The 25131-nt window shown below is 42.9% G+C and overlaps 1 pseudogene; it reads left to right on the forward strand.

Moving 5' to 3' along the window:
• The first annotated feature begins 9520 nt into the window (after positions 1-9520).
• On the forward strand, positions 9521-10081 carry LOC122112190 (annotated as a pseudogene).
• The last annotated feature ends 15050 nt before the right edge of the window (positions 10082-25131 follow it).

Raw genomic sequence — 25131 nt, forward strand, 5'->3', positions numbered from 1 at the left:
ATTAACCCGAAAAATCTAAATTCCCTGCTGACATATATTCAATTTTTATAATGTTCTATTGGCAGGTTTTTTTCTAGATTATATGTAGTGGTTTCCAACCTTTCTCTGCTAATTGAACATATTGGAGATGAGAACGCAAATATCTCAGGGATGGTATGAAAGGTTGCTTTTAGAATTGATCAAGTCGTATTATAATTTGAATACCGGTAAAATACCATTGGGTATTCAGCATAGCCAGGCTGCAGTAAACTCACCAAGGAAAATTTCTCAAGGTTTTGGCTCCTCTGGCAGAAGTAAAAAAAATTTCTTTTCCAAAGCAGCCTTGCTGTTCTCATTTAGAAAAGTCAGGTTTTCCAGCCTTGCTCCCCTAGCTTGTCCTAGGAGAGTTCAACAGTAAGAGTACTGTTTCCTGTCTTCTACAGTACCTGGGGGCTGGGTCCCATGTGTTTCCCAAGCTTGGGGAGAGACGTAGTTTCAACAGCCTTCAGGAGAGACCCTGAACACACTCTCTCTCTCTCTCTCTCTCTCTCTCTCTCTCTCTCTCTCTCTCACACACACACACACACACACACAAAACCACACACACACACACACAGAGTCTCCTCAGCCTTCATGCTTTCCAAGTGGGGAAAATTATGTTGTAACCTTGAGAAAGACAAAGTAAATACAGAGCTCGCCAGCTATTTGTTTTCGTGTTGATGAATTCTCCAAATTCAGACTAGAAGCCCTCCAAGGACTGAGGTCTCAAAAAGCAAAGTGTTAACCCTGATCCGGTCAGCTGCTGTTGCAACTGGTTCTGCCCCTCTTCCTCTCAATCTAGAAAGTTCCAAAATGTCTCTGGGCTCTTGTCTGCCATCGCTGCCCTCAAATACTGTTTCTGTGTCATGCAGAACAAGCCAGGGCAAAGGACAGAGAAGAATCCGGGGATGGGTGGCTTACTCCTGTAATCTAGCTACTCAAGATATCTGAGGATCAAGGTTCGAAGCCAGCCTGGGCAGAAAAGTCGCAAGGAGACTCTTATCTCCAATAAACCACCAGAAAACTGGAAGTGGCACTGTGGCTTAAGTGGTAGAGTGCTAGCCTTGAGCGCAAAGAGGCTTAGGCACTATGTCTAGGCCCTGAGTTCAAGCACAACAACTGACAAATACATAAATAAAAAAGACAAAGAAGAAACTGAAAGACCTGGGGGACAGGGAACATTCAGGGACTTCTTTATTTTGTCTTTCGTGGGGCCTGAACTCTGGGCCTGAGCGTTGTCCCTGTGCTCTTCAGCTCAAGATTAGCTCTCTACCACTTGAGCCACAGTACCACTTCTGGTTTTCTAGTGGTTTATTGGAGAAAAGAGTCTCACAGACTTTCCTGCCCAGGCTGGCTTTGAACCATGATCCTCAGATCTCAGCCTCCTGAGTAGCTAAGATTACAGGTATGAGCCACCGGTGCCCCGCACATTCAGGAACTTCTCGAATGGGGACTTCTTGGAGTCCAATAGTTCACATTTAGTAGACTCAGATCATGGAAGAGACGCAACAATTTAGAGCCAAACTTCTCTAGCTTTAAATATTTGCTCAGGTTGTAATGCAGTTATAGTTTCGTCTTTAAGTCATAAACCTTGAATTTTCTCCTTAGACATGTAATATATTCACACTCCATTTATTTGTCAGTGTTTCCTAAACACAAGCCATACAGTGTATAGATAGCTAAATATGACCATTTAAAACCCCCAATCTCTCATTATTTTTAGTGTTGACTCTTACTGGCTGCTGCTTTCCTTGTTTTTAAATTTTAAAATGTAACTTTTTCTGGTTATAAATAGGAAACATTCAGATGGGTGTAAATTGTGTGTGTGTGTGTGTGTGTGTGTGTGTGCGTACTCGCTCGCATGCCAATACTGGGGCTTGGACTCAAGGTGTGGGCACTGTCATTTATTTATTTATTTTTTCCTCAAGGCTGGAGTTCTACTACTTGAATCAAGTCTCCATTGGTAATTTTTTTTCTTGTGCCAGTCCTGGGGCTTGAACTGAAGACCTGGGTACTGTCCATTAGTTTCTTTTGCTCCAGGCTAGCACTCTATCAATGGAGCTACAGCTCCACTTCTGGCTTTTTGATTGTTTGTTGGAGATAAGAGTCTCACAAACTTTCCTTCCTGGGCTGGCTTCAAACTGCAACCCTCAAACCTCAGTCTCCTAAGTAGCTAGGATTAGGGGAGTAAGCCACTGGCACAAACATCTTTAAACAATTTATTTGTAATCATAATCACCTATATTTAAGCATTATGAATGTTTTGATGTATTTATTTTTTTCTTACTAGTTGTACTTTCTAGATGCTAATTATTTTTCATAATTAATTATCACCAATGCATAATTCTCAAAACAGATTTTTTTGGCTGGTACTGAGATTTGAACTCAGGGCCTCGTTGTTTGCTTGCTTGCTTTGCTTGTTCATGGTGCTCTACCACTTGAGCCATGCCTTCAGCCCAGATTTTTGCCACTTATTTTAGAGACAGTCTTATGAACCTTTCTGACCACCAGTTGACTTTGAACATTGTTTCTCTAGATCTCAGCCTCCTGCATAGCTACAATTACACATGTGAACCACCAGTGAGTGGCTGGCTTAGAACAGATTTTTTTTTAAATGATTTTAATAATATTCCTTTGTTGGAATATACCACAATGTTCTCAACTAATCTATTGTTGGATATTATGAATAGCATTCCAGTAAACATGTTTCTACTTAAATCTTTGGCCATGTATCTCAATTACTCAGGAGAGATTCCTAGAAGTGGAATTACTGGGTCAAAGAGCAGGAATAATATTAAGCATTCTTAATACATTTTGCCAAATTGCTTTCTCCAAAAGCTGCTTCTCAGAGCCTCATCCACCATGACGAGTGCACTGCCTGCCTGCTCTGGGCCTGGCTACACCCGGGGCTGCTGCTTTTGCCTCTGGCTACACAATAGGCGCCTTTGCTATTGAAGCAGGACTTTTGCTGGGAATCAGGCTCCTTAGCCTGAATTTGGTCTCTCCTGTCATGTGCCACCTTGACTGTGGAAAACTCTTAGCAGCATAAATAAAAACAGAAACAGTATCACCTGCCCAAATGGAATAATAAATGTACAAGTGCTTTGTAAATGTAAATGGCCTTTTATATTACTGCACGATGCCTACCCATTGCTACAGGTGTTGAAGAAACATTGGGACTGGGAATTAAAAAAAAATTTGCCCATTTTCTCACATCTTTAAGTTCATCAAAATAAACTATCCAGTAATTAAGTAACTGCTAGATGCAGGTGAGTGCATCTAGCTTTCATGCGTGAAATAAAGTTGAATGTTGTCTTGGACTATACAACTAGACTGAGAGGTTAACTTTCTTTCATAGGAAAGTATAGTTGAATGTAATTGGCATTTGGGTGAAAGCATTCCAATTTGTGTGTGTGTGTGTGTGTGTGTGTGTGTGTGTGTGTGTGTGTGTGTGCATGCTGGTACTGGTACGGGCACTAGGGACTGACTTCAGGGTCTTGGGCTCAAGGCCTTTCCCAATTATGGCTGTCATTCTACCACTTGAGTCACACCCACTTCTGGCTTTTTGTTGGTTAATTGGAGTTAAAAGTCATGGATTTGTCTCTCTGGGCTGGCTTTGAACCCCAGTCCTCAGACCTCAGCTTACTAAGAAGCTAGGATTATAGGCATGAGCCATCAACACCTGACTGAACATTTTCCATTTTGAGTGTCACAACCCAGTACAAAGACCTCCCTCCAATGAGGTCCCTCCATTCCTGCCATCCCAACATGTGACGCCCAGTCCCGAGTCTTTCCTGTTTCCTCTCTAACCATCTACAGCTACATTTCCTCTGCTTTTCCCAGGATCTGTCTTCTTCTGAAGTCTTCCCTGACTTCCTAGAATGAAAACTCCACTTCAAAGAATTCTTACCCGTGGAGCTCATTCCCTTGCACTGGATTCCCACTGCTTTGTAAGATTTCAGACTGTTTCCAGGGTGCGGCTGCTTTCCCATCCAAGCCTGAACTCTTTGAGGAATGCCTCCTTTTCCTGGGAAGCTGTGTATTTTCTTATCCATAAACTAACTTGCCCTTGAGGTTGACAACTTTACCAAAGGCCTTAGAGTCATCTTCCCAGTAAGTCCCACTGGGGAAACTTTTTCTAGACATTGTCACTATCAGTATGAGGGTGATGAAGGGCAGGCCAGTGCCTCTAGCTGCATTTCTTCTGTCGTGTTGTCATGATTAAGAATAGCTCACAACCCACTGGCAAAGGAAGGCTAACTTGGATACTTTTGTTCTTTCTTCCTTTTTGTCCCCCTCATCCTGCTCTTCTCAATAGCTCTGTGTGTGTGTGTGTGTGTGTGTGTGTGTGTGTGTGTGTTTCCTTTTTGATTAGATGTCACTGTTAATATCTGAGTAAGAGACTGCCTTTGTGAGTAATCACTATGGTTCCCAATGAAATTAACATTAAAGTTAGGCGGGAAACAGCATCATATTTACATTGTAGACAGGTAAAATGTGATTGTGTTTCAGTGACACTTCCAGGTTTGTCCCAATTTCCAGAGGTTTAGTTAGGTCATGAGTGATTGTAAGAAATTAGAAACCGGGCTGGGAAGGTGGCTCAGTGGTAGAGCACTTGCCTTGCATGCCTGAGGCCCTGGGTTCGATTCCTCAGCACCATATAAGCAAAATGAAAAAAAAAAAAAGAAATTAGAAACCCATTCAAATTATGCCCATTAAAGGATGTTATAGCAAGTAAGGGGGTCACAGCAGCCTTTCCAACACATTAGGCATGAGATCTCTTGTGGCTTATGAAAAGGAACACTGATTTTAGGGGTATTGGAAAGTATTGTGCCAGACTAAGGAACTACTACAATTGAGAGGTAAAATCTTTTACTTTTCATTTTTGGGGGGAGCTCTTTTGGGGAACGGTGGGACAAGGAGATGGTGCCTTGTTTCAGCTCGAATGGAACATGAAGATTTAACATGCATGTCTGTAATTAGGGCACCAGGCCCTCAGAGACAGATTCCACACAGACTACAATACAGTTACCAAAAGAATATTTGGCAACTGTCCTGAGAAGAGGTTCTGAGAAAGTGCTCAACAACCCAGCCAAATAGAATTAGGTCAAAGTTGTCAACAGTCACTGAGGATTTAGGACTAAAGTCAGAGCGCTTGGCCGATCTAGACAAATTCTAGAGTAATAGGCTAGACTTTGGCCTATTATATTGCCCCTTCAGAAACCATTCCCTGGGATTTATCTGCCCCATTGTCAATCATGTCTTCAGAATGCACAGGAGGGCAAAAAGCTGAAATCTAAGCTTGTGCTCACCACCCAAAGGAAATGATTGCACAGACCAGAACTGTCCAGGACTCACCTCCCCTTCATTTCACTCCCATCTGTACTTCATTTTGACTTTAATATCATCTTATAGTGACTGAAAAAAAATACTAGCACCTAAGTAAGTCTACAAACAGCTTCCAGCAATAGGTTCCCTGAACTTGGAAGAATAGTGGATGGCTCCTGGACTCAGTCCTGTGAGCTCCATCCACCCACCTTTCTTCATCCTTCTGTCTTCTCAGCATCCACAAATATAAGACAAAGCCCAGCCCATCACAGACTTTGCTACTAGGGAACTTGAGATGAGGTAGCAGTTTACTATGATTTAATTCCAGTGAAGAAAAAACATCACTACTGATTTGCAAAAAGGAGAGATCCAAGGATTGAACTATCAGTATATAACCTCCTTTGGTGATAGATCTTGCATCACAAGTACCAGAGCTGCTGAGCATGAGCAAATAAAAGGGAAAGACAAGATAAGCAAGGTAATTCAGGCCTGTAATCTGAGAGCTAGAGCTACCGTCAGGAATGGGAAGCTTGAGGCTAGCCTGTGCAAAGTTAGTGAACCCTATCTTAAAAGTAATATATAAATAGAAGGAAGGGACTGAGTTTCAAGTATCAGAACACTTTCCTAGCATGTATCAGGCCCGGGGTTGAATCTTCAGGATAAAGGAAAGGAGGAGGAGAAAGAAGAGGTTATGGATGAGGAGAAAGAAGAGATTGTAGAGGAGGAAGAGGAAGAAAAAAAGAAGAAAGAGGAGGAGGAGAAGGAGGAGGACAATAGGCCCTTTGACTATCAGAAATTCTCCTTCCACGGATGCAATGAACCACAAAAGGGCATTGGAAATAAACTAATAAGAAAATGCAAGACTGTAGAAGAAATATTATACAGGGAAACATATCTGTTCCAGGCAAAACTTGGCTAAAAGCTATCATTAACAGTTTAAATTCAAAATCCAATAGTAGGAATTAAAAAACTCAGGGTGCAGAAGATCTCCAAGTGGACCAGTTGCTTGTTGACATTTCCAGCCCCAGTTGGCTGGGGTGGGGAAGTGGCCTCACCCTAGTTACAACTCTGGAAGGAGACTGATGGACTGGGCAGCATTTTAGTCCATAGTGGTTAGATATAGAGATTGGTCCCCTACCCTTGTTCACTTCCTGCTTCATTGATCCTGAGAACCACACATTGAATTGGGAGGAGCATAGATCCTTGGGTCACCACAGGGAGGAGAGATACCCCCCCACACACACACACACATCTAGAATGCAAGATGGTGGTTGGTGTGCAGTTAGGCAACAGGGATTTCAGTTCTGCTGAAAAATGTAACATATCCTAGTATAATAAAGCCTTTCTTTTAAATTACATTTCTTTAGGAACTTCTTGCTTTTCAGAGTTATTGATGATAAAAGAAAGTATATTTTTTGGTAAATAGTTCAGTTATATTATTCTATCATTAATAACACAATACTACAGCCTAGGTAAATTATGAAGGGAAGAAGTTTATTTTTGGTGTATGGTTCTGGTCTGTGGAACCTTCTCGCTGGCAGCGTCCTGAGTGGGTACAAAGGATCACAAGGCAAAAAGTTTGAGAGAAAAAGCCAAAGTGCCCTTCCTGACAGACCTATTCTCTTCTCCCACCGACGGAGAAATCCCCACACTAGGGCAATTTCAGCTTGAGTCTCTGAGAGGACAAACCATATTCAAACCAAAAAACAGTAGTTTATAGGCAATGTCTCAATGATCTCACTTAAAAAAAAATCACTCCCACATCAGATAATACTTCATACAGAGAAGAAATTTCTAACCTAATGGTTCAAGAGATTAAAACAGCTGACTTTGTTATCAACGGACTCATCCTGATCTAGTCATTTATTCGCTCTAAAACCCAAGTCATTTAATCTTTTCTCTCTGCTTTGGTTTTTAGATATAGAGAAGGGGCCTGCCTCAGAGGGTTTTGGTGAGCAATAAAAATAACTATAAAGCACTTTTTCCAGCACAAAGTACTACATAAATGCTTAATGATTTCCTTTAATGATATCATGGACAGAGGCATTGTACTTTTAAGTGAAATAATTTCATTTGAGTTATAGCATGTAATACCCTAGGTGTCAAGGCCTGATGAATGGCTGAAATAAGATCCTTTGTTTTTTCTGGAGTCCAGATATTTCAATCATTTCTCCTTCATTTCCAAAAATTACATCTAATTAAACACAAGCAAGACTCAGATCTCACAGAGGAGGCTAATGATGGCCTATATAAAGAAGAGAGACTGTCAGATATCATAAATGATCCATTCATAAGGCCATCATCAGTTTTGTTCATGAATTATGCATTGGAGAAAAAAACACTCTGATTTTTTTTCTTTTTACTTTAATTTAGAAAATCATAGCTTTCTATTATACTGAGCCCAGACCAGAATCTAAAGGGGTAGCCACTTACTTTCTAACAAAGGTGGACATTTTGTTCTCTAGAGCAGAAAAGAGAAAATTTGGTCAAATATATCTATCTGCTATCAAGAGGCCCTATTTGTCTCCATAATTGCTGAGTAGAGTAATAAGGAAAAAAAGGCAGATCCAATTCTAAGAGAATGATCTTCATCTTTTTTTTGTTGTTCTGTTTTAGAAATGTAGTCATGATACCCTTTGATTATTTTTTTATGTGTGTCCTAAAACAAGTGAGTTTGAGAAATTGTGTACAACTGACCAAAAAAGAAAGGAAGGAAGGAAGGAAGGAAAGAGGAAGGGAAGGGAGGGAGGGAGAGAGAGAAGGAAAGAGAGAGAAAGATGGAAAAAAGAAAGAAAGAAAAAGGACAGACAGACAGAAAGAAAGACAGAATGAAAGGAAGAAAGAAGAAAAAGTGAGTGAGCTGGGCACCAGTGGCTCACGCCTGTAATCCTACCTACTCAGGAGGCTGAGATCTGAGGATCATAGTTCAAAGCCAGCCAGGGCAAAGAAAGTCCTTGAGACTCTTAGCTCCAATTAACCACCAGAATACCAGAAGTGGTGCTGTGGCTTAAGTGGTAAGAGCACTAGCCTTGGGATGAAGAGCTAAGAGATAGCACCCAGGCCCAGAGTTCAAGCCCCACGACTGAGAGAAAAAAAAAAGTAAAGGAAGGAAGGAAGGAATGAAGGAAGGAAGAGTTTGTGCTAGTACTGGGCCTCATGCTCTTTCATAGCCCTTTTGCTCAAGGCTGGTCCTCTACAACTTGAGTCACACCTTCACTTCTGGCTTTTTGCTAGTTAGTTGGATATTAGAGTCTCGTGGAATTTCCTGTGAGGACTATCTTTGAACTGAGATTCTCAGATCTCAGCTTCCTCTTATATAGGATAATAGGCATGGGGCACCAGCATTGGGCTGAGTGTGTTTTTTTTTAGGGAAGAAAACACTTGCTCAGAAAAGTGAAATGGGTTTCACATGGTAACATGGTGCAGTATGTGGGGGCTCAATCCAGCACCCCAGGCTTTCCAATTCTCAGGTAGAGTCTTTCTACCACAGCAAACAAAACGTTAAAAAATAACTTAGTGGCTCATGCCTGTAATCCTAGCTACTGAGGGGGCTGAGATCTGAGGACCACAGTTCAAAGCCAGCCTGCGCAAGGAAAGTTCATGAGACTCTTATCTCCAATGAACCACCAGAAAACTGGGAGTGGTGCTGTGGCTCAAGTGGTAGAGGGCTAGCCTTGAGCTGAAGAGCTGAGGGACAGGACCCAAGCCCAGAGTTCAAGCCCCACAACTTACCCCCCAAAACTCCAAAACTTATATTAGTCAATTTTATTTTTTAGTATTAAAAATTTTAAGCCAGGAATCTAGGGAAGTAGAGGTTAGAGAGATTATAGGAGTAGAGATTCCACAAGTAACTGGTAGAAAAAAAATTATAGCTTAAAAAGGAAGATATAACTGGAGTGTAGAAATTAAATATACAGGACAAAAAATTATAGGAAAATGGATCCTTGAAATAAGGAGGATTCTAAAGCTGAGGAGGACAGCCTTGCTCCTGCCGGCCCACCTTTCTCTCTGGCCCTGTTTGTCTTTTGGACTCTGAGACCCTGACCTTCATTGCTTAGCCGGAGGAGTTCACCCTCTCCACACCCATCCAGCCGAGTGAACCCAGGGTGCCTTAACGTGACAAAAGCGAGGCGTGGGTGGCCAAGGTACCAGAGCATAGTGCCGTTTGGGGCCTCTAGCAGAGGAGTGAAGCTGGAACCATCAGGGAATATGACTGAATTTTGGCATAAGTTGGGCTGTTGTGTGGTAGAGGAACCCCAGCTGAACAAGAAGAGAAGACAGATTGACTGGACCATGATTGGGGAACCAATTAATTTTGTCCACTCGACTCACATCGGCTCTGGGGAGATGGTGGCTGGAGATGGACTTACCATGACAGGTTGCAGTTCAGGAGCAGATGAAATCCAAAGGAAATCGACACAGGCCATGGAGCAATTCTAGGGGCTTGTAGCTCCCATGGGAATGGCTTTGATATCTTGATGCTCCACTCTGTGTCCAGCCTGGAAGAAATGCTGCCCCCTACCAGATCCTTCTAGAACCAGTGACCCAAGGGCCCCTCTTTCCTACCTGCCTAACAGTGCCTCAAAAGGCATGGGGGCTGGACTCCCTCTACTTCCTCTGGCTATTGCCCCTCCTGGAGATGGGGTTAAGGCAGCAGGGCTGACCAAGTGATTACCCATTGGCCAGAGGAGGTCAGCGGAAGCCCTGGGTACCCGAGATCTGAGCTAGGAGTTCTGCGGAAGCCTGGAATGAATTCCCCTCTCCTGAATGATGGTCTGGGTACCAACTATTTTAAACTTCTTATCTGGAGTTCCTTAAATGGAGCAGGAAGATGAGATTAGCAAAGCAGAAGTCAGCTTTGCTGAGAAGCCCCCTCCTTCCCTGTACACCTCTTTCCTTCTGGAATGAGCTACAGCAGATATCAAGGGGCTGGAAGGGGGACCATTGCCTAGTCTACTCTTTCTCTTCAGATTTCAGATCTTAAGCTCCTCAGTTTCACTGTCCCAGTATCAGGGTTTTTCTCTAGTTAGGCCTCTACCCTTATGTTTCTATAGCATTACTAGCACCCCAACAATGTTCCCTTAAAAAGAACAGTTTTGAGTTTTTTTCAATTAGTCCTATCCTGCTACTACCTCTGTCCTTAACCTCCTCCCTATTAGGAACTTTATTAAATAAGAGGTATGAGGTGGTTCTTAACCAGATGACGTTCCATTTAAGTCTTGGAGGGACCTAGCATGTCCTCTGTCAACCTCCCTGCTGGCCCAGATGGGAGGAGGAAGAGGGGGTGGATAGAAAGCCACAGATTGCAGAAAAACTAGGCGTGGTCTTGAAGTGGACTTCATCCTTAGGGGCGGTGAGATGAGTAGGGGGAAACAGTCATCAGAGAGTGATGATCCTAAGATCCTCATAGCACGTGATCACGGGGAAGTGCTAGCACAAGACTTCAACATAGACATTCTTGTAATGAAGAGCTCTATTTTATAAGCTATTTAGTAGCATCCCTGGCCCATCTCAGTTAAGACAACGAAAAATATCTCCAGAGCTTGCCCAATGCCTCCTAAGATAAAAAATCACTTACAGTTGACAACCACAGCTTTACAGATGTTTCTCTTAAGTGATTTCACTCATGTTCAGCTTGACCCATGGATGACCCAGCCCTCTTATAGAATATGCTCCAAAGAGCTGCTCATAATCTTAATTCAGTGTGTTGCTTGTGCTTGCAGGAGTTCAAGTTTCTCTGGTGGACATGCGCTATGCTTCTTTTCTTGCTCAGTGGAAGAGGGGCAGTGTGGAGACATGACTAGGGCGTGTTGGCATTGGAGAAAGGGGAGGTAAAAGCGGCAGGCATACCTTAGTCATCTTCCGCAAGTTCTATTTCTGTGCCCTAGTCCTAGAACCAGACACAAATAAGAGTCAGGGAGCTTTGTCTGAAGACCATGTCCCACTAGACAGTGCTTTAGATAGCTGGGAGAGCAATGTAGGAGAGCAGGGTCTTCAGGCATTTTCAGTTTTCTCAGGTGTTTTTCTTTTGTTTGTTCATTTTTGGTTTTTGTTCTGGCCCTTTCTTTAAGGGTAATTAGGCAGAATAAGACAGAAGAGTTCCTGCCTGCTCTAAGACAAGAAATCTGGCATCATTAGCTCTGGTATAGGAAGCCTGTTTTATGGTAGTGGGGTCAGGATTGTAGGAACTGATAGTCCTTCTGCTGATTCCACCGTCTGTCCAGTCTGTCCCCACCTACAGTGGCTGAGGTTCTACCATGTTTCCAGTTCCAATGTACTTCCTGCAGTTTTTAGGGTCTAAGACCGGTCATCAATTTACTCTGTTACCAATTTTACTCTGTTTCATCAATCTAGGTGCTCTAAAAGCAGCCTACCTTGCCGCCCTAAGGAGTGCACTAGACTGGAGATCTAAAGGGGTAACAGGATAGGGTAGAAAGGTGGGGGACTCCAGACCTCCAGCCTCATCCTAATACCTATTCTTTGGATACAATCTTCTCTTTGGTGCTCTCTTGCCTTGAGCTACCTTCTCTTATGTGTATGCTAGCATCACTTTAACAATAAAGTGGTAGGAATGGGTTTGAGAGTCATAATTTATATTGAAAAATTGTTGGGCTTTTAAATATATTTTTCAAATTTAAAAAAATATAAGCAAAATAAAAAAAAAACTTAGGGCTGGGGAGGTGGCTCAGTGGTAGATCTCTTGCCTTGCATGCATGAGGCCCTGGGTTCAATTCCCCAGCACCACATAAGCAAAAAGAAAAAAGCCGGAAGTGGTGCTGTGGCTCAAGTGGTAGACCGCTAGCCTTGAGCTGAAGAGCTGAGGGACAGCGCCCAGGCCCAGAGTTCAGGCCCCACGACTGAACCCCCCCCCCCCCCAAAAAAAAAAAAACTTAAAGCCAGGTACCAGTGGCTCATTCCTATAAGCCGAACAACTCAGAAGGCTAAGATCTGAGGATTGCAGTTCAAAGTCAGCCCAGGCAGGATCATCTGTGAGGCTCTTATCTCCAGTAAGCTATCAAAAAACCCAGAAGTGGAGTTGTTTAAGTGGTAGAGTGCTAGTTTTGAGCACAAGATCTCAGGGACAGAACCCAGGTCTTGAGTACAAGCACCAGGACTGGCACAAAAAACATTTTTTTTAAGTCATTACAGTGACCTAGAGTAGAAGCCTATATGGATGGTAAACGTCTCCTGTGTATTCATCCAGCACTTTGGAACATCTGCCTGCTGTGTGTCAGTGCCAAACTGGTCTGATTGGTCCCTGTCAACACTAAACAGTTGGAAGGGAAGTTCCTAGGCAGATTGGTTCTATAGATTTGGCTAGACAAATCATAAAATAATCTGCCCTGGTGAAGCTCATATTCTAATTGGGAGAGTAAATCAACAATAACTATCATGAACAAGTGGATTATATTATTTTAGAAGATGATATGGGTGAGGGAAAAACAAAGGGCAGGGCTCAGAGAGGGACTCAGAGGGGAAGAGAAGCACTTTAGTTAGCATGATCAGACCTGGCCTCACTGAGAATATTCAAGCATACCTGGAAGACAGATGGTTACTTAGCCTTCAGATATCCAGCTGAACACTCCAGCAGCAGGACAGCCAGTGCAAGGCCCTAAGAAGGAGCCCTAAGCGGGGCCAGAGTCACTGAAGCAGAGGGAGCAAGAGAGAAAATGGGGGTCAGAAGCAACTGGAAGGGGAAAGGGATGTGTCATTGTTAGGACCTTGATGTAGGGCTTTGGAATCTGCCAGAAGGGCTGGGACTTTTCTCTAAGTGGAATGGAGGGCCTCTCAACAGTCATGGACTGAGGAAAAATATGATGGGTGAGACTTAAAAGATTGCTCTGCTAGGGACTGATGGGTTCACACCTGTAACCTAGCTAATTAAGAGGCTGAAATTTGAGGATTAAGGTTTGAAGGCAGCCCAGGCAAGAAAGTCCATAAGACTCTTATTCCAGTTAACCAGCAAAAAGCCCAGAAGTGGAGGTGTGGCACAAGTGGTAGAGTGCCAGCCTTGAGTGAAAAAGCTAAGGGACAGTATCAAGGTACTGAATTCAAGCCTCAGTACTGGCATACACACACACACACACACACACACACACACACAAACACATACACATACACACATACACACACGCACATGCACACAATTACTCTGGCTGCTGTGTTGAAAATATACTACAGGAGTCCCACATAAAGGCCAAAAGACTAATTAGGAGTTGCTAAAGTAGCTAACAGAAGTAATCCAGGTCTAAGACATCAGTAGCCCAAACCTAGGTATTATCAGAAAAGATGGGAGGAAAAGTTGGATTATGAGATTATGGATAATGCAAGTTCCTGAGAGATTAGATGGTGAATGGAGACCAGGGAAGGTAGTATTGAACAAAAGAGAAAGTCTTGGATGATGCTAAAGCTCTTAGCCGAATAGATGCTGGAATTAACTCTGTGTGTGTGTGTGTGTGTGTGTGTGTGTGTGTGTGTGTGTGTGTGTGTGCTGATACCAGAACTTGAATTCAAGGCCTGGACACTGTTTTCTTAGCTTTTTTGTTCAAGGCTAGTGTTCTACAACTTGAGTTATAGCTCCACTTTTCACTTTTGGTGGTTAATTAGAGAGAAGAGTCTCAAGGGCTTTTCTGCCCATTCTGGCTTCCTGGCAATCCTCAGATCTCAGCCTACTGAGTAGCTAAGATTACAGGCATAAGCTAATAGCTGGAGCTGACTTTTTAAGATGAGAGAAACGTAGTTATAGCTCAGTGGTGATTCAGGATCTCAGGGGCTGGATTTAAGGTGTCTAAGTAATCATTCATGATTAGGGGCTGAGCACAATTAAGATGTGAGCCTAGAGAGTCTAATTGTTTCCCAAAGATATGCAAAAAGGAAGAAAAGAGTAAAAACATTTGATAATTCCTTTTCCCCCCTCCCCCAAAGCCCTGGAATTTATTTTTAAAAACAGGCAAATAAATTCCATTTCAATTTTTTTAGTTCCCTCAGTATGGCAATAGCAGTTGGCCCAAAGCCACACACAGGCTCAGAACTTAGAAACGTTTGCACGGACAGCAAGCATGGAATTTTCTTGCTGGGTGAACACATGCATGCAGACCTAACCAGAAAGCAATGCAAAGTCCTGAGGACTCCCAGTAGGAGACTAGAATGTATGTTTGCAGGGCTGGTCCAATATCCAACAGCCCTGGGACACAAGACAAAGGGGGACCTGGAGGACCCTTAGAGAAGAGGACCCCTAGCTAATTCCTGAGTGAGTGTGATTACACTAGCATTATTTCAGTTAAAATGTCTACCCTTTAGGGATCTGCCATTCTTACCATCACAAGAAGAAGGCAGAGGCCCTTCCACTACTCCAATCACAGAACAGTAAAGATGAGTGGATTGCAAGATTGCATTGTACATAGCTGTGGAAGGCCAAGGCAGTTCCCTACACATTTAACAGAGAAAGTTGTCTTCTCTGCTGGAGACAGCTAGGATCCGTTTCCAGGGGAGATGCCTGCATACATGCTAAGCAGAGGAACCACCTTCCTCTGCCTCTTGTTCCTCCATTCTGCCTCATAGCCAACTGGAAGTCTTGGGCAAGGAATCCAACAGGAGTTGGTTTGTTCTAGTAAAATAAGTTGGTTTGTTCAAGAATTCATTCAGTTGCTGCAGTCAGTAAGCAGTTACTGATGAAGCTTCACCCCTTTAATCTACGAGTCCTGTTGTTGGAGGAATTTTTCAGCATGGCTATGCAGCTCCAGCCCCAGGATCTTCTACCCCAATTGCTATACATCTAAATTCTCTTTCACCCCCTTTGAGTCCTTCCCTTCTCTCTCCCTTTCTTCTCCTTCCCACCCTATGCCCCTCTCTCCTTCCCTTCTTCTCTTCCTCCCTTTCTTCCTCTCTCGTTCCTTCCCTCTACCTCATTCTCTCCATTTCTGCCTTCCGCCTCTCCCTCTCTCTTCTTCTCCCTCTTTGCCTCCCTCCACTTCTTCCTCCCCTTCTTCTCTTCCTCCATCTCTTCTCTCTTTTCCTTTCTCCTTCTCCGTCCCTTCCTCCTTCTCTCCATGCTTCTCCCCTCCCTCTTTCCTCCTCTCTCCTTCTCTCCCTTTCCCTTCCTCCCTCTACCTCTTTCTCTGTCCTTTTCTCTCTTTCTGACTTCCTCATTCTCTCTCCTCCTCCTCTCTTTCCCTCTCTCCACTTCTTTCCTCCATTTCTTCCTTTCCTCCCTCTCTCCTGTTTTTCCTTCCCCTCCTCTTTTTCTCCCCCCCCCCCAGAAACCCAGGTGTCTGGGTGTCCAACCACACACATGTATGATGCTGAACCACTCTCTTCTTGCTTCTTGACTTCAAATTCCTTAGCAAGTATAGACAGACAACTACCATGCGCCTATTCTCTGCATGCCAGTGCCCCTCTGGAGCAGTGTGCCGAGGACATTCTGCTGCTGCTGGCATCATGGCTGCTGGAATTTCTCTTGAAGCCATCCATAGGACTTAGCAGCAGGCGCCTTCACTAAGCTCTGTAATTAATTCTTGGAAAGCCATGGAAGGGGCTTGTTCAAAACATTGTTAAATCAAAAGCAGGCTTCCTGTTGGCCTGACCAGATGGAGCCCTGATCATTTAAAATAGATAATGAACCAGGCTGAAGAAATCTTTTCACAGCCACTTGTTCCTCCAATGGTTGAATCTAGGTGCCACCCGCCACATAAGCAGCACATTTGGACCACACACCGCTACAGGCATGCTGTTCTTCAGACACATGGAGACCTTGGAACATTTGAGCTATTGGCGAAGCATTGGTTTGTTTCATGATTTTAACTGTGGTGTTGGCTTGCTTGTTAGTTCGTGGACACTGAAGGCGTTGTGGTAAAAACTCTACCGAGTTACCATCTCCTTTGCTATGTTTTTTGTTTTGTTTTTCTTTGTCTTTCTTTTTTTTTCCTTCCCCTCCTCCTCCTCCTCCTCCTCTTCCTCCTCCTCCTCCTCCTTCTCCTCCTTCCCTTTTTTTTTTTCTTCAAACACTGGGAAATGAACGTAGGGCCTCTCACTCAGCCTTTTTTTTTGCTGAAGGCTGGCATTTTACCACTTGAGCCACACCTCCACTGCCAGTTTTTTGCTGGTTAACTGGAGATGTTAGTTTCATGGAATGTTCTGCTCAAGCTTTGAGCCATGATCCTCAGAATTCAGCCTCCTGACTAGCTAGGATTATAGGGATGAGCCACCAGGAGGTATCTCTTATGTTTCTTTTTATGTCTTATCCTTCTCCTTTCTCTTCCTCCTCCTCTTCCTCCTCCTTTTCTTCCTCCTCTTCTTTCTTCTGTGGTACTTGGATTTTGTTCCATAATTTGAATGTTCTAAGTTGAAAACCAGTTGTATACTTCAAGGAGGAGCAGTCAACACACACACACACACACACACACACACACACACACACACACACGAAATCCTGCATTTTAGATCTTTCTGTAAATTCCACATTGCTTCAGTGAAGTCAAGTCAGGCGAAAAAGGTTTACATTGCTATTTCAGAAAGAATAGGGATGGGGCACAGTGTCTGAAGTAGCAGTACCGTATTATCTCTGTAATCATTTATAGATCTCACATCAGTATGTAAATAACAGATGCAAAAGCCATTTCCTCTGTTGGCTGCCTCTCAATGGAAGTAAAACTATACTGCAAAAGCTAGGAAAGCTAGAACAGTAAGGGCAATAAATCAAGCACTGTTATGAGTTTCATTTAACACTAAGAAAACAAGTGTTTCCAGATAACTGCATATCATGCAAAACAAACAGTTCTAGAAATGGGAAACAAATGAGTAAGGCAAAACTGAAAGGAGGAAAATTGGATGAAATTGATTAGAAATAAAACTATTTGCAGTCCCAGGGCAGGATGGTAGCTGAATAATAAGGCAGATGCATGTGGATATGAATGCAAGTTTATGATCACCTGATCAGTGGAAAGTGAGAGAAAGTATCTGTTAAGAGCCTAGCCTGGCATCTGGCTATGGTAGAGCTGGGTAGCCTTGCCTAACTTCTCCAAGCCTCAGTTTCCTTATCTCTAAGATGAATGAAATAATAGTGACTACCTCATTGAAATGTTATTTGAATTAAATGCAAAAGCTAAGGTAAACTAGAAGTTTTACACAGTGCCTTGCACATTTGTACATTCCCATTAAGTATTAGCTCTTATTAAATGAATTTCAAAAGACGAAGAAAAGCAGATGGCCAGTTGAGAAATAGGAGCCTGGGCTAGATATTGTCACATAAGCCACTGTGATATTCTTGCACAATAACATAAATCAAGTCCTAGGAACCATTTCCTAAATACTCCCAATTCTAAATGCAAAGTCTTTTGAAATGTTTCCAATAGAGAGTCTCGTTTTTTCAAAAATCAGTATTTAATGTATCATGGCAGGACTTACTGCCAAACTCAGATGCTTAGGTGATCATAATTATGATCAGGTTGCCTGAGCCACCCTGATACACTGAGTGGATGCTGACTGAATTCCTACAAATGGTGAAACTACAGATCCACTCTCCATGATCAGGTAAAAAAAATTGTACATGTAAAGTGCATTACTTTGTTCATGGCTGAAGACCAAAATACTGTTTTCTGAGGTGTTTTTTTTTAAATAAGGTTGTTGGTTGCTCACACCTGTAAATCCTAGCTGCTCAGGAGGCTGAGATCTGAGGATCAAGGTTCAAAGCTAGACTGAGCAGGAAAGCCCATGAAACTCTAATCTCCAATTAACCACTATAAACGTTGAATGTCAAGCTGTGGCTCGAATAGTAAAGTGACACACACACACACACACACACACACACACACACACACACACACACAGATATGGCTTTGGAACATGGAAATCTTTCTGATGACAGATCTCTTGGCAAGAACTAATGACTCTTGACTAGATAATCAACACCCCACAAGTCCTTTTCACCATGTCCACAAAACCTTCCTGAGTAGAGATGGTATCTACCATTCAGTCACAATTTAATCTGTCTGTAAGGGACTCTTATCATTTCTCCAGGATGTATTTCAAGAGATCTTGAAATGAAACAACAGATAATCATCTTTCCTTTCTTGAAATCACGTCAATTCTTTTTGTTCTAAACTTCCAAATACAGTGTACAAATCTACGAAATGATGCATTGGTGAGATTGCTTTCAGAGAGTTTTATTTTCAAGCAAGGTGAAATGTCTGACTCTCCCTGCTGCTCCTAGTATGAATATCTTCCTGGGACATGAGACTCCTTTCCATGGAAGGAATGAAGTTTCTAGGCTGGGACTTTTCTTCACCTCCTCCACACATTTAGGTCTGTTTTTGTTCATCTGATTAGAGGCTGGATGCTTTGCCTTGGCAGGGAAATGTATCATCTATTTTAATGCTGACCTGTGATGTTTTATTCACATTTTAAATCTTTTATCGCCTCTGGCTCCCATGAGATTTCCCCTTTTGTTAGCATTTTTTTCTGATTGGTATTGATTCTCTATTTTGCCAAAGGGTTAAGAAACCTTCTGCCCTGTTGGCATGATTGCAAAGAATCTGACTTCTGCCTTCCTCCCCACAGAAAAAGTATCTATAGCCATTTAATTATGTAGTTTATTTTTAAAGCAAGAAGGAAAGGACCAGGGATCATCTTTCACTTAAATTCAGCTTAGCATATACTCAGAACATTAAACATTCTCCACTCCTTCAGTTATTGAAATGGGCCTCCTCACGTTAAGGAAAATGAACACATATTGTTTTACCCTGTGTGATAACAGATTTTCTGGTATACTGTTTCCTTTTCTTTTCTTTTTTTTTGGTAGAAATAGAGTCCATAACCTCAAACACATCCAAAAAGAAAGAAATACACATTGTGGGAAGTAGACAGTTCAGTTGCATAATAAACTTCAAATCTTCCTCTGAACACAGCCTGATCTAATGAGTACCCCTAAACTACCTTATGTGCCCAGTAGCTACCATTAGAGCATTCACATCTAAAAGAAACTCAAGTGTTCTGAAAACACTTGAATTTTAAGGCAATGAAAACTGTTATTCACTGGTAAGGTGGAAAAAAAAAAGGATAGTGAGGAATTATATTGAACAATCCATGTTGTCAAAGGCCATAATTAATGTGAGCATCCAGAGAGAGATGAGTTGTCTAGATCAGAGACAGAGATTTCTTCAAGGAGGAATGCCTGCTGTTGGCCATGAGGATTGCAAGGCATATGGTACCCTCTGCCTTACAACTGCCTTCCTTTTACACATACTCCATCTGGGGACTTGAGCTTCCAGCAGTCTCCACTTTCTAGTAGTTTGCAGCCCCAGTACGCTGGTTCACTCGATGGTACTGATGCTGATTTTAAAGGCTCCTCACATGGAAGAAACAGCAGGGGGTACTTAAAGATGGAGTCTGAATTTTGCTGGACAGGAGATCTCTTTCCACATGTGGAAAGGATGCTGTCAGTCTGGTCTTTCATTGCTCCACTCTCCAAGGAACAACTCAGATCTTGGACTCTCTGGGAGAATGCTGGAAGCTTTGTGCTGTCCCCAAAGCTTGCTAGGCCTTCCGGATCTCCCCCAAACATATATTTCTTCCATTCTGCAAAGCTGCAGTAGAGAAACGGAGAGTTGATGCCCACATTGTCCATGGGAGAGGGCGCTAGCTCAGATCCCCATTCTACATCCCAGCATTGTCTAGGTGACACCAGGACACTCCCACTTAAGGAAATCCCAACTTGAAATGCCAACTTGAGCCCTCAAGTTAATGAGTGGGTAAGTTAATAGTGAGACACACAGATCTGGACAGAGTTAGGAAAATAAGAATGTCTCTACACACATCTACCAGAGAGATATGGCTCCAAATGTGTATATTAAAACTACAGATGTAGCCAGGTGCTAGTGGTTCATGACTGTAAACCCAGCTATTCAGGAGATTGAGACCTGAGGATTGTGATTCAAAGCCAGCCTAGGCAGGAAAGTCCATGAGATTCTTATTTCCAATAAACTACCAAAAAAGCCAAAAGTGGAGCTGTGGCTCATGTTGCAGGATCTTATATCCTCCCTGGTGTCCATAGATATTTCTGGAAAGGGCCAATAAACACATATTTGCTAAAGCCCAATCCACCTTCGTTCACTAGGGTGTAGCCTCATCCTGAGAGCCAATGAGCCAGGGTAGAGCGGGGCTACTCCTAGCCTGTACTGCTATGACTCACAGAACAGTTTCTCTGCCTCATTGTTGGGCATGGCAGGTATCACCAAGGGTCTTTAGTTGATCAGACACTAGTACTGCATTTCTTGTAGAAAATGACAACTGCCTACCCCACTACCACTTAGGACCTATTCATCATAAAGATCCACTTGGAATCTGGGCACTAGGGGCTTACACCTGTAATCCTAGCCACTTGGGATAATGACATCTGAAGATCGCAGTTCAAAACCAGTCTGGGCAGGAAAGTCCATGACACTCTTATTTCAACTAATTACCAAAATCCTGGAAGTGGAGCTGTGGATCAAGTGGTAGGGCATGAGCCTTGAGCACCACAGCCCAGGGACAGCAGCCAGACCCTGAGTTCAAGCCCTAAGACAGGGCTTGAAACAAACAAACAAACAAAACAAAGAGAAGAGAAATATTCTCTTGGATAACAGCCCAGACCATTCTCATCTACCTACACTCATCTTTCAGACATCTCTGAAGCTTGAGAGAAAATGGGAGTTACCTGTGGAGCATGTTAGCAATGTAGACAACTAAGCCTCATTCTTAGAGTCCGTGAGTGGAAAGCTTTGGTGAGGAGCCAGGGAATTCTTTTTTGGAAGAAACTACTCAGATGATTCTAAAGCAGATAGTCTGGAAGACATTGATAAAAACTGGAAGTGTACATGATGATGAATGTGAGAAAAGCCAGCTTTTTATTTTTTAATCAAAATGGGTTGCTTAAAGTTCCTGCTTTGCCTTGGTGGCTTAGCTCTTGTTGCTCATTCTGCTAAAACAATATCAGTAAGTGAAGAAAGTAGCAGAAGAAGGTATGAGTAATGAACACATCCTACCCTCTTCAAACTAGCCAATTGTGAACAGATTGTAAACCTGAGGTTGGCCAATTCGAGCAGAGGCGCAGGGCCTGCTGGGTTAGGGATAAATAAAGAAGCAGCTCACCTGCCCTGTGTGCTTGCCAGAATTTGGGCTAGTGGCATACTGCACTTTTCTGTGCAGAAGTAAACCTTGCCTTGCCAAGTTGAGTTGGTGTTCTTATTCCCTTGTGACACCTCAACATCCTGAGCATAACTAACAACACAGGGGCTCTTCTCGGATCTTTCATGTCACCCAAGCTCATCCTTAGTAGAAGGCACTTCCTGCTGCCTCTTATACCACCATTCTCTGGTATAGATTCATAGGCCCTTTATTAAGAGGCCAGGACAACGGGCCCAGACTAAAACTGTAACAACCATGTAACTTTGTGCCTGGACTATAAAAGAAAAAATCAGGCGTATAAGTACTGTGTTAGGGGTCAGGTATTTTGGGGGGGGTTGTATATGTGTATGACTAAGATGTGTCCTAGACACAGGATGATAACAGAGTCTTGATCATACTCCTACTAGGGAAGACTAGAACACCGAAGAAAGAGGAAGCAATCTCAGGTTATGTAAGGAAATAAGGTCGTGTACTCAATAAGGAAAATTGAGTACGGGGGCATACAAGAAATCTCCAGGGATAGCCAGGCGCTAGTGGTTCACCCCTGTAATCCTAGCTACTCAGGAGGCTGAGATCTGAGGATCGCTGTTCAAAGCCAGCCCGGGCAGGAAAGTCTGTGAGACTCTTATCTCCAATAAACCACCAGAAAACTGGAAGTGGCGCTGTGGCTCAAGTGGTAGAGTGCTCGCCTTGAGCTGAAGAGCTCAGGGACAGCACCCAGGCCCAAAGTTCAAGCCCCACGACCCACCAAAAAAAAAAAAAAATCTCCAGGGGAGGGAGGGAGTGGGAGGTATTGAGTTTACAGAAAAGCTTAAGAGTATGTATATGTGTGTGTCTTAGATATGTTCTAGACATGAGGTGGGAGCAGAATCCTGATAGGTAAGACCTAAACATTGAAGGTGGAGGAAGCCATCTCAGGTGTCAGAAAAATCTATAGTAAGGGTAGGGGTGGGGTTCACCAGGGGTTCACTAGAAAGCTCTAATAAGAGGGCTTGAGTATACAGGAAAACTTAGTCATCGAAACCTGCCAAAAATTCAAATAAGAAATATAAGCCTAGGGAAATAAAGAAAAGCAGAGCCAAGTAAGCTCCCTTGGACATTCCTCGGTAGGCTATCCAGGACAATGATAAATTCAGCATGCTCATGTAAAGTTGAGTTTTCTACTGAAGCTATCTTTCTTAATATTATATTCTTAGTAGAGGTTCTGTTTGTTGTTGTATGTCTGGATTGTTCAGGACAGAAGTCTGGGTGATACATAGTTCTTTTCTGTTCCATTCTGCCCAGGCCCTAACTCTCTGGATGAACTTTGCTCTGAGTGGGGCTTATTGTGGTGCTTGTTGAAGTCTAGACAGGTCTGTCTTAATCTTCAGGGAGCTGGATCTCCTAGTTTGAGAGATTATCTTGTCTTGGTACCATCCTTAGGGCCCAGACAGAAATATAGAAATTCCCAAGTTGTCTGTGTTCTATGTTCTGTGTGGTGTGTTATATGGCTTCTATATTCCATCCAGAAGTCCATGGACTAGTGGAAGAGACAGGATGCTGCTTCCTGACACGGCCATTGTGCTGGCTCCAGAGGCCATCTTCGTAATGGTGGTACTAGGACAACAGACACAAGGTCTAGGCCATCTTGTCAGCTGGCCTCCTAGGAAAGATGGCAAGCAACTAATGGCTAAAACACAGATCTACTTGTTTATGGTTATTATATTATAGATTGTTCCTGACAGCCAGGGGAAGGGGGAAAGTTGGTTAAATAAAAGGGAGAACAGGGGTTAGAAAAATGTGACCTCCCTCTCCAGGTGAACTTATTACAATATGTGCATGACCTTCTTTTGTCTGGACTGCCTGAAAAAGAAGTGACTGGTACAACCATTAATCTTCTAAATTATTTTTTTTTTGGGGGGGCAGGGAGAAGCAAGGATTGAGAGTCTCTAGATCAAAGTTATAATTTGTTGAGAAAGAGGTATGGTCAGCAAAGGAAAACTGATTGAACCCAATTAAGCCCTGAGACAATAAAAGGAATTTCAAGTATGCCTTTACCTAGAACTAAGAGGGGCCTTCAGAAATTTCTAGGGCTGATTGAGTATTGTAGAGTCTGGATCTCTAAGATTCTTTAGGACTAAAATTCTTTGTTTTTTAATATATATTTTATTGTAAAGATACTGTATAGAGGGGTTACAGTTATATGAGTAAGGTAATGAGTACATTTCCTATCAAGCATTGTTACCCTCTCTTTTGTTTTTCCCCCTCCCATCCCTTCCCTTCCCACCTCCCTAACTCCTCCCTCCCCCAGGACTAAAATTCTTAAAATAAGCTTTTAATGGAAAAACCCAACCGGTTACATTAGGCATCAGAGGATGTCCAGACAATAGAAGACTTAAAGCAATCCTTAGCCATAACCCCTGCATTTGCCTTGCTCTCTTTGGAGAAGCCTTCTCATTTACTTGGCAATGTGGAGAAAGGAAACTTCTCACTCAAGGATGCAGTGGGAAAGTAGCTTGTGGCTGATTTGTTCAAACTCCTCCATCACCTGGGGATGGACAATCAACATTCAGAAAATGGTCACCACTGCGCTGTTGGCTGAGGAGAGATACAAGTTAACCTTGGCAGGTTCCTAGTAATTAGCACACCTCATCAAGTTACAACAGTCTAGGTGAGATGGGAATATGGCTGACAGATTCTATGATACTAAAAGGTGAGACAATTTTATCAGACCTTGGTCTGACAAGGCTAAGATCTCAGAGAAATTCCCTTCCAGGAATGATTTAAATTATACAAGGAAAGAGGCATCACGGATATTCTGCGGTGGATGGGGTTAAATTGTTGAACCAGGGAGCGTTCTAATAACTGTTCTGAGCAAACCTGTGAGTTGCTTGTACTCAGCCAGACTTCAAAGAAAGGAAAGGAGGAAACAATGTACATGGATACTAAACATGCATTAATCCTGATGTATATCTTTGGGAAATATGGACTAAGAAAGGATTAATAGCAAAGGGGCAAGATTTAGTGCATAAAAAACTAATTATCTATCTTTTAAAAAATTTATACTTCTGAGGAAATTGCAATAGTTCATATTCCAGGGCATCACTGAGGGAATGCTCTTGAAGTTGGGGAAAATAATTTGGCTGATGAAGCCATTAAGAAGGTGGCACTTTCGGGCGCTGGTGGCTCACGCCTGTAATCCTAGCTACTCAGGAGGCTGAGATCTGAGAATCGCGGTTCAAAGCCAGCCCGGGCAGGAGAGACCGTGAGACTCCTATATCCAATAAACCACCAGAAAACCGGAAGTGGCGCTGTAGCTCAAGTGGTAGAGCGCTCGCCTTGAGCTGAAGAGCTGAGGGACAGCGCCCAGGCCCAGAGTTCAAGCCCCACGACGGACAAAAAAAAAAAGAAGGTGGCATTTTATCTAGAGGTGCAAGTGCTACATCTTATCCTTGTTGTACAACTCCCTTCCCTCGCACTTGTCTTCGCCTCTCAGGAAGAGGATCCACTTGAGGATATGGGCTTCTCCAAGAATCAAGAAGGAAAATGGCTATCTCACGAGGGAAATAGTTTCTAAACCTCCATCGGGGAGTCACTGGGGAGCACAAGCTATGCATGATAATAGTCTCAGAAAATATGCATGCCTAG

Source organism: Dipodomys spectabilis, unplaced genomic scaffold (assembly GCF_019054845.1).
Source record: "Dipodomys spectabilis isolate Male_0828 unplaced genomic scaffold, ASM1905484v1 ptg000092l, whole genome shotgun sequence".
NCBI lineage: Eukaryota > Metazoa > Chordata > Mammalia > Rodentia > Heteromyidae > Dipodomys > Dipodomys spectabilis.